This window comes from Priapulus caudatus, unplaced genomic scaffold (genome assembly GCF_000485595.1).
Source record: "Priapulus caudatus unplaced genomic scaffold, Priapulus_caudatus-5.0.1 Scaffold29, whole genome shotgun sequence".
Taxonomy (NCBI): Eukaryota; Metazoa; Priapulida; class Priapulimorpha; order Priapulimorphida; family Priapulidae; genus Priapulus; species Priapulus caudatus.
Window position 1 is genome coordinate 231951 of NW_014577090.1, and position 9985 is coordinate 241935.

The window sequence follows — 9985 nt, forward strand, 5'->3', positions numbered from 1 at the left end:
TATGGGACGTGAATATGTAAATAGGCGAGCTCATATATTGAATCGATATCCTGTATCATATGATATTCATTAGTTTTTTTTTACTTTGTAAGTGTTACTATCACTTGACACTTGTCACACTGATTGACACCTCGGCTTATCAAAGGCTGTGTGTGTGTGTGTGTGCGTGCGTGCGTGTGTGTGTGCGCGCGCACGCGCGTGCATGTATATAGAAGTGTATTTCACTTGCCCAGTTAGCAGCTTGCTAGGTAGCCGTTTAGCACTACGAATAGTTAAACAGCAAGCTAACTAGACGGTCAGTCGTACAGACTGTCGATCTGGATTTCATTCTGAAAATCGTGGCGCGATGCTGCAAACAAAATAAATATTGTAGATCGGATTTTACCATGCACACGTGCAGTCGGCCCGCCCATGTCTAGTTTGAATGTATAAGATCAGCCGAAGAAAATGATCTTGGCAGTCAACGGCGACCATCGTCCGAGCGCCGTTTTTATGTACCTTAGCATAGCTTGGCGATCGTGGCGCGATGCTGCGAGCAAAGCGAATTTTGTCGATCGGATTTTACCATGCACACGTGCCGTCGGCCCACCCGTGTCTAGTTTGAATGTATAAGATCGGCCGAAGAAAATTATCTTGGCAGTCAACGGCGACCGACGTCCGAGCGCCGTTTTATGTGCATTAGCATAGGTTGGCAATTGTGGTAGATCGGATTTCACGTGCCGTCGGCCCGCCCGTGCCCAGTTTAAACGTCTAAACCAACGTCCGAACGCCATTGTTAGGTACATTTGAATATCTGAAGGCCTTCGGAAGGCTTCACTGGTCGCCTCTACTGTTATGTAGCAGTCTGCTTTCTCCAACATTTTTCTTCGCATCTTCCTTGCTTGTCTTGCGTTCCACATTGGACTCGCTCGCCTTCGGCAGTGTCGTTACGTAGCTTGTGTATGTTGCTTTCTCACTGACAGGCTCGTTTCGTCGAACCTCTGACCTTTCCTTTGCACGAGGAACGCTGCATTATTTCACATCCATTTGGCGCTCTTGCATAACCCCTGAGAACGGCTGTGAGTTACCGTTTCACGGTTGTTGCCTAGAAACAATTTTGCCACGCACCGAATCATGTGTATAATCGAATCACCGAGTATAAAGAGTTCGTTTTCGCTCATGGTCCATAAGAGCCCAGCGTCGCGGACGCCGCCCGGTAAACTATGCTTCTCGTCGGCGTAACGTCAGGTTCCATTCTGAACAAGAGTACATAATAGAGATCTCTATTATTTACTCTTTATTCTGGTCGATGTGGTTTTTTATGCGGGAGTATTACCGCGAGCATTCCCCCACGCTTGCCGTCGTTCCTAACATTTTGTTTTCGAATGCCGTTGGAACTATCGCCGTTCGTTCCTTTCATAGCACCAAGGTGGACTGATAGAACCTTGTACTCCTCGTATTTCGTCGGCGGCGGCCATTACCCTACTCGCCCACACGTCGGTAACAGTCGCGACTTCTTTTATCTTCGACTGCAACCGTCTCAGTTTCCGCTCGACGCTGTTGAACTCGCGTTTGATATCACTTTCCTTTGACACACACGGATACGGTGTTTCTCGTAGTTTTTATCATCTATTCTCCCCGAGTAACGGATACTGGAAAAAACTTTATTTTGTGTTAAATGTCTCGTTAACTGTGGCAGAATTATTTTACGTGCAGGATCATGCGCGTCGTTCGTGAGGCAATGTGGATGACGTAGTTCGATCTATAATGCTGACACACTCGCTACCTCTCGGTGCGATCACGCGAAGCCACGCATCGTGTTTGCGAACACTGCCGCTTACATCTCGACATTAGCAGCTGCGCATATAGTTCCTTTATTAAACATGTGAGCTTATAACAAAATTGATTTGCAGGTGTCGGCAATAAAAGCGTATACAGGCGGGTTGCGACCACATTCAGATTACGTCACCATTGCACGACGTCTTTGTAATTCATTTCAGTTGTATAGTCTCAACGTATATGTCGTTAAGGGTAGGTGCGCGCATGTGTGTGTGTTACATATATCGCTATCCGATTCCAACGACGCAATGATTTTATGAAGCTCAAGAAAAACTCTCTAATCAGAGAAAAACGAAATCAGAATATCAGTGAGATATGAGATATCATTGAACTCGTTGCGATTGGAAAATTTGCCGATAACCCGGTGTGTTAGAACCCTCTCCCCCATAGTGCTAGTAGAATCGTTCGAAACACCTTATTAACCTATTCAATAGCAATAAAAAAATAAATTCGAACGTGTGTTTCAAAAACGGCTGACGTATTTTAGAATCATGGAGGTTTCGTGTAGCCTAATGATGCCTATAGTTTAACCGACAATAATAGCACAACGTGAAATATTGCAGCCATTTATATGCGCCCGGCGACGTTCAATTATAAACGGCCACTTTGGGGAGAAAGTGTAATCACGTTCATAATTCATTAAAGCCATATACAATGACTTGCCATTCCTCCTTCCCCGCCAAGTAAAATCTAAAACTTAAACCTGCCGTCTGTCGATGGAAAATTACGAAACGCTCATAGTTATAGTATAGTGGACATCACCACGGCAGCCATTGTTGAGTTATCGTGTAGTAATTTCAAACTGTCGTTAACCGTCAATTAACCGCTAAATTTTAACTATAGATAATTTATGGTTAATCCAGTAATGACTGAACAATTAAAAGTATAATTAATTAAGCGCAATTCGTTACTTGTATTTAATTTATTAAGAGTGAATTTATGTTGACAGGTTAATTGATAACTCATTTTTGTGCGATGGCAGTACGGGGCATTTACGGTTAATCCAACTATTCGTAAATTAACCCATTAATTTATTAGCATCGTAAATAAATACCGGTGAATCATCCGATCGCGGGTTTGTTAAGAATGTGTTGCATTAATGCATTAATGCAAAAAGGGTTTACTAACTAAGGTCTACTTCGACCGTTTTACAGTAAGGACTGAGACTATGCCTTAGAATCTGTGGCTCGAATAAATGATTTAAAAGTTTATTTTACGTTAAGTAATTTCACGCTAAGTTTCCAGGTAGGGAGTTTTCAGGGAAGATTTTCCGAAAGCAAGTAAAGGCAGTGTGTCCTGTATCGCTTTACTCAGCGAAAACAATTGTCTGCATTAACTTCTTGATTCAATTCGATATAATTTCTCTTAATCAGGGCATGTCCGGTTATATCGGTCAGTGCTATTAGACACGCTCTTGTCTTTTCTTGCGTAAAAACTACTAGGGAGTAGGGACCTGGCCGATCAGTAGGTGGCGCAGTGTGCGAGGTTGTAATAGTGCCAACGGGGGACACACCACCTTTGATAAACAAATTCAGTTCTTGCTCAATCGATTAGTTATCTAATCCATCAATGGATAATCTATTAGCAATGTAATATATTAACAGTCCCGTCCATTAACGGTGTAATTTATAAACCGCTAGCCTATTAACGATCTAATGTACTTTCCCGGTTCTCTAGTAGCCGATTCGCGCAAAAGGTCTCAACATACTGTTTCTCCGCTAGAGGCGCTGCTGCTACCATTAAAAAGTGTCTCAGCGAGTCGGGATATCTTGCGTGTAGCTAGCATGAAATACAGACAGGCACTTTTCGTAAATCATGTTTAATTGTATGCAATCATGCCTAGCTCGTGCATGCCTCGTGCGAAACTCTCATTTACATTTTTCATTTCGGAATCCATCACATGTACTGCTGATCGCTCAAGGAAAATGTTTACTGGCGTGTTGTTGGTTCACGAATGGTTGATTTAGCGAAAAGTTGGTTGTTTCAACGTGCTTATATTCAGCCTGGTGTAGGCGGTGCGAGAATGAAACGCAAGACGCAAATTGTCATAACGTAAAGAAGAAAAACGCAAATTGGTTGGAAGATTTTCGCGATATTAACATGCATACGGATATTTAAAGCTAGCTCATCAGCTGTCATTAAATATCCCATCTGTGATTTTATTAGTGGCGTTAATGTGATGTGATAGTGATAGTGATGTGAACTTAATATCTTCATTCATTCATTCATTCATTCATTAGTTCACTGGATCATTTTTAACACGAACAGTGCACGTAGTTACTCGACATTATCGTCAATAACAACATGCCCAATAGCCGGAGTTTAAACCCTCTTTGTAATTTTCGGAAGTGTTCTATCGAAAATAATTTTTTAACGTATCGTGTTATAATCACAATTCATACTCTTAATGCGGAAAAATATCACAGTGATAATACGAAACACGTTGTTAGCTAGCGATTGCGTCTCTCTTCCTTTTCCTCAACGCGTGAGTAGGATAATGATGCACGGGATTCTCTATAGCAGTTTGTTTTCTTGTCTGGTTCGTAGGCGATGAACGAGATGATAGGAGATCTGGAAGCGTCCAACATCAACCTCACGGCCACCGAGACATTTGTCAACAATGAGTACATCGAGGAGCTTCGAACTCTCAAGGTATTTGTCTCAGTTCACTCCTCATGTATCAGGGTATGCGCCTCACATCACTCCTATGTATCAGGGTATGCGCCTCACATCACTCCTATGTATGAGGGTATGCGCCTCACATCACTCCTCATGTATCGGGGTATGCGCCTGCAGCATCACTCCCTAATGTATCAGGGTATGCGCATCTCACATGCAACCTGCCGCTTATGTATGAAAGGGTATTGCGGCCTGCACAGTCGAGGACTGCATATGTATGAGGGATGTGCGCCTCAGCATCAAACTCGCCAGTATGTATATAGGGTATCGCGCCTCAGCATCACTCGCGCTATGTATTGAGGGTATCGCGGCCTCACATCACTGCCCTAATGTATACAGGGTATGTGCGCGCGCTCAGCATCAGCTCCGCTATTGTATCAGGGTATGCGCCTCACATCACCTCCCTATGTAATCAGGGTATGCGCGCTACAGCATCACTCCCCTATGTCTCAGGGTATGACCTCACAATGCACTGCCTAATGTATCAGGGTCATGCGCCTGCACATCACTTGCCCTATGTATCAGGGTATGCGCCGCTGTGCACATCACTCACCTATGTATCAGGGTATGCGCCTCACTTGAGCTCCCTATGTATGCAGGGTAATGCGATCTCAGACATCACTCCACTATGTATTCAGGGGTATGCGCCTGCACATTGCACTCGCCTATGTAAAGGTATGCGGCCTACACCTCATCCTATGTAATCAGGGCAATATGCGCATCACATCACTCCGCTATGTATCAGGGTATGCACTCATCCACATGCACTCCCTATGTATCAGGGTATGCGCCTCAGCTTGACTCCCTATGTATCAGGGTATGCGGCCGCACATCACTTACCCTAATGTATGCAGGGTATGCCGGGCCTCACCATCACTGCCTATGCTATCAGGGTAATGCACCTCACATCAGCTGCGCTATGTAATCAGGGTATGCCGCCTCACTTGGACTGACCTATTATCAGGGGTATGCGCCTCACATCACTCGCTATGTATCCAGGGTATGGCGCCCTCAGCATCAGCTCTCCTAATGTACGAGGGTATGCACCTCCAAGCCATACGCCAGCTCCCTATGTATGGCAGGGTATGCGCCTCACCAATGCCCTCCGGCTAAGTATGCAGGTATGCGCGCTCACATCACTCCCCTATGTATTAGGGTATGCGCCTTTCTCTCACATCACTCCCTATGTGTCAGGGTATGCACTCACATGCAGCTTGGCCCCATGTAATCAGGGTAGTGGCACGCTCACATGCACTCCCTGATGTATCAGGGTATGCGCCTCACATCACTCGCCTATTGTAATGCAGGAGTATTGCGCCTCAGCATCACTCCTTGATGTGTCAGGGTATGCGCCTCAAGCATGCACGTCCCTATGTATTCAGGTATGCGCACTCAGCAGTCACTCCATGTATCAGGGTAATGCGCCTCAACATGCACTACCCTATGTATCATTAGGGTATGGCGCTCAGCAATCACTCCCCATGTATCCGAGTAATGCGCGGCTTAAATCACTCCCTATGTATGCAGGGTATGCACCTGCACATCACTTCCCAGGGCCGCGTACGAGCAGGGGGCAGGCAGGGGGCTAGTTTGGGCGCGTCACTCCACCCCCTAGAGATTTTCAGAAGTATGCGCTTTAAATGGAGAGCAAAATAGGGCTATAGAGGGGCGTGGGGAGTACCTTGCCCCCGCCTACAAGAAAATTTCCTGGCGTATTTGCCCAGCCCGTACAGAATAATTTCCTATGCGTACGGCGGCTTGATCACTCCTTAATGGTATGGCAGGGTATCGGTTTCTTAGAGGCTGCTGAACGCGCATGCTGAGAGACGCGATTTTTAATTGTCCATCGACTGGGCTCTGATGTGACTCCACACTTCTATAATGGCGGCGTCTTTAGACGTGGGAAAACTCGGCACGGCCGTAGTTGGTTATATGCGCCTGACCTGACAAAGAGGAATGGAGAGGTAATAGAGGGCGGATTCATCGTACGAGTGCATTATGGCGGTGGCGTTACTGTCGTCCATCAACGGCGGCTTTGATACGCCTTTCGGAAATTAATCTCAGGTTGAGGCGGTTCAAGAACGCGAGAATCCGCAAATCAAGCGGAGAACGAGATCGTTAGGCAAATGCGTGGATTTCTCCCTGCCCTGCTGTGTCTTGCCTAACTCGCTTACGCTTTAATCTTGCACGCTCTCTCCATACCTTGGCTCTGCTCTCGTCTCTTCTTACTTGGTGAGGCAAATCATGTCGGGGTGACAAATGAGTTTAAAGTTTGTTGCTTTAATGCTGGGTGTAATCGATTTCGTGGCCTCCTCGTCTCTTGCTCTCTCATCGTCAATCTCCTCTCTCTCGTCTCTCGTCTCTCTCTTGTGGTGTGTTACTCTTTGATCCGCTTCCCTCTCTCCCTTCGTCCCGCACCGCTCCCCTGCCTGCCATCCCCTCAGGTCTCTTTCCTTCTCCCCCATGCTGCCTGTCGCGTCTGCCCTCCCTCTCCTTACTCGCGCTCCATCTCCCACTGCTCCTCCGCTCTCTCGTCATTTCCTCCCCCTTCCTCCGTCTTTTTCCTGGCCTCCCTGCCCCCCTTTTTCCGCGCCCGTCCCTTCCTCCTCCCTTCCCTCCCACTCTCGCTGCCGCTCCCCTCTCTCAACCCTTCTGCTCTGCTGCTCTCGCGTATAGAGTACCGAAGTGATGGACGTCAGGCTGGGCATGACAACGAAGCCTATTGGTTCTACAGCAATGCATATGCTCTGGTAACATGTACAACTGCGTGTGCGTGTTTTGTACCCGATTGTAACCATCATTGCTGAGAGTCATTATTGCAGTTTTTATAGACATTTCCAAAGGATGGAAGTGGAAAAGCACGGGAAAAAAAATTAGACAAAAGAAAAATTTAACAAAATATGGCATTAATACTTGTAAGATCCGACATTGCTAAGCCGATGCTTTAACCAGCTGTCTGCAGCGCAGCACACTCGTGTTTTAGCGGTACGCCAACGCAATCCGAACGACATTTTTCAAAGCACGTGGGATACATCAGTTAATGTTTAATGGAAGCCAGTGGCTTGTGTAGAAGCCAGCGCGGTACGTTGTCTTGCCAACGCTGACGTCAGCACTTCGGTACTCTATTATCCTCTGTTTTTCTTTGCTTGCTATCTCTCCATCCTCAAATTGGCGAGGCGGTTATCTCCGTCATCGCAATCGGCGATTTTTGATGCAGAAGCTTTAACCGGAAGCGGCAGTCTGCACTGCGAGAGGCCACATATAGAGCTCTGGCGTAGTGTTTGTTGTGCGTGCGTGGCGTGCGTGTATTTATATGAATGCGATGTGTGTTGTGTTGTGTGTGTGTGTGGTGTGTGTGTGTGTGGTGGTGTGTGTGTGTGTGTGTGATGTGTGTGTGTGTGTGTGTGGTTTATGGCGTGTATTGTGTGCGTGCGTGCGTGTGTGGTGCGGTGTGCGCGTGCGTGCGTGTGCGTGTGTCGTGTGTGTGGTGTGTGTGTGTGTGTGTGTGTGTTTGTGGCGTGTATGTGTGCGTGCGTGCGTGTGTGTGTTTGTGTGCGTGTGGCGTGTGCGGTGTGTGTGTGTGCAATGTGTGGTGTGTGCGTGTGGCAGTGTGGCGTGTGCGTGTGCGTGCGCGTGCGCGTGCGCGTGTGTGTGTGCGTATGTGTGTGTGTGTGTGTGTGTGTGTGTGTGTGTGTGTGTGTGTCCGTGTGTGTGCGTGCGCGAGGAAGCTCTAAAGGATGCGATCGTCAGACGGGCTCCTGGTCATCATATCTTCGATTTTCATCAGGCAGACGATTAAATTATAATGTTCATCTGCATCCTCGCTGTCTCCGATTAGACCGGACCTCATTAGAGCACGCAAATGTCGTTAGGTAGTAGTGAGGGGATTTCCAGTCGCTACTCCGTGTGGTTAGTTGTGCGATGTGTGGAGGATTTTCTCGCGTTTTTGTTAATGCGCTATATACGGATATTATAATTTTACGACAGCGTTGTATCGTCTCTCGTGCTCCCGTGTCTTCGTGCGTTCGCGTTCGTTTCCCCCGCTTCCTTTCTCCGTCGCGTTTCGTTCATTACTCTCACCTGTTATTAGAGCGCGCGGACACGATCTATTATGGCTTGCTAGGCATGTGAGGCAAGAGTAGGAAAGAGATTTCAGTCGGAATTATTATTTTATCGAGTGGTTTTCGTGTTTCTTAACGGTGCACGTGTGGGGTGGCAGCGGTGCGTGCGTGCGCGCGTGCGCACGCCTGTGTGTGCACGTGCATTTGGGTGTTAGTACATCTGTGTGTGCGTGTGCCCGCACGCATGTGTGTTCGTACGTGTATGCGTGCGTTCGTGCGTATGTGCGTGCGAGCGCCTGTGTGCGGGCACGCGTTGCATGCTGCATGCGTGTATCGGTCAGACGTCGTGACACAGAATACTATATCAAGAGCTTGTATCGAGACCCGTATCAGGATTGGACGACTGCACGCCTGTATAAAGAGCTGCTCGGCTATCTAATACTGATGCATATAATATGAGGGTGCTGCGCATATGTCAAATACGGTCGCGTGGGCGTCCCATGTGATTATTCTCTAACTAATTAGATTCAATATTAGCACTGAACTCAAAATGTCGAATGTCGAGTGCGCGCGCGACTACCGCGCTAGCAGCTGCGCATGCGCAACCGGCGCACGTGACCGGCGCTCTGTTGCCGTCGCCGTAAATCATCATCAAACCAAGATTTGAATCCGTCGTCGTCATCCGCGTCGGAGAAAGTAGAAAAATTCTCCAAACGAGATTCTGAGGCACGGTGCCGCCGTCCGCCATCGGGGAACGAACGCGGCGGATTGTGACGTCATCGCCTCGATGTGAATTCGAGATCATTTGGAATTCGCGCGCGAATGTCGATAAAGGAGGTCCGTCTGATCGTTTAGTCTTTGGCGACGTGATGGTCAGTGCGTCGCGGGATTGGATGAGAGCTTGCGCATAAGCGTCCCATAACCGCAGTAGGTGAACGAGAATGGTTTCAGTCAGGTCTCGATCACACACACACACACACACACACACACACACACACACACACACACACACACACACACACACACACCACACAACACACATCGATTCATATAAATTATTCTACCGTAGCCTATAAAAATGGCTGTATGAATAGCGGGGGCAGCCATTACGACTCTGACAGCTGGCTGGCCGCTGTTACTATTTACAACGCGAAGAGTTACGACAATAGTCGACGATTAAATATCACAATTATCTCAATAATTATTCATGAATGTATCCGTCGACAGATGCTTTGATTGAATAATTATCGAGTAACTAACGATGGCAAGCGAGTGGCGGACTCGGTATCATAATATATATATATGTAATTAATAACACGCATGCGCATTCATATACATTTCGTATGAAACTGTCGAGAATTCTAGAAGTTAAGAAATTGCGTGATGACACGACAACATCTGATCGCTTCGGCTACAATTAGCGGCCC

At 47.2% G+C, this 9985-nt stretch overlaps 1 long non-coding RNA gene across 1 annotated transcript in view; it reads left to right on the plus strand.

The window, feature by feature from the left end:
• The first annotated feature begins 603 nt into the window (after window positions 1-603).
• LOC106815590 overlaps window positions 604-9985 on the plus strand; it is a 9571-nt gene continuing 189 nt past the window's right edge. Inside the window, exons 1-2 of the long non-coding RNA XR_001394761.1 lie at window positions 604-687; window positions 9393-9399. This is a non-coding gene — a long non-coding RNA (uncharacterized LOC106815590). The remainder of the gene's footprint in view (window positions 688-9392; window positions 9400-9985) is intronic.